Below are 609 nucleotides of genomic sequence, written 5' to 3'. Positions count from 1 at the left end.
AGCGCTGATGACAACCTTTTGGACTGGAGCTCCCTAGAATTCGGCTTTTTCCTACTTTAAAGGGATGCACTGTTGTATGTATTGTTTATTCACGATCTGGTCGTTGGATTGGATCGTGAAAAAAAAACGCTAAGTCCCAGATCCTGAACTCGACAGGAAAGCGCTGATGGCAAACATTTTGACTGGAAGTCCCTAGAAAACGGCTTTTTCCTTATTGGCATTATGTGGCACGTTTATTGTGGCTAGAACATTAATTATCCCCCAAATGGCACCAACGCTTGGCGAAAGTCTCGAAATACTCCTATCCCGACGCACCAGGAACCGCAACACGATGCAAAATAAATTGCACGAGCTGCTGATACTTGTACCATGCACGGTACACGGTACCAAAATATACCCCTGAAGGTGTGCAATTTGGTGCTATCCTAGGAAATTTGTTTGGGCAAGCCTAGCTACGCGTGTCGCACGTTGCATGGTCGTCGATCAGAGGTATGCAAAAGCACCTATCTAGGGGAATTACTTTATGTTCTAGTAGCAAGTTCGATTTTCCGGTCCAGCACGGCAGTAATCCTGCATGCATACACTCCATGTACCAAAAATGTATCAACC

The sequence above is a fragment of the Anopheles gambiae genome (genome assembly GCF_943734735.2).
Source record: "Anopheles gambiae chromosome X unlocalized genomic scaffold, idAnoGambNW_F1_1 X_unloc_38, whole genome shotgun sequence".
Classification (NCBI taxonomy): domain Eukaryota; kingdom Metazoa; phylum Arthropoda; class Insecta; order Diptera; family Culicidae; genus Anopheles; species Anopheles gambiae.
Note: the sequence above shows the minus strand (reverse complement) of the source record.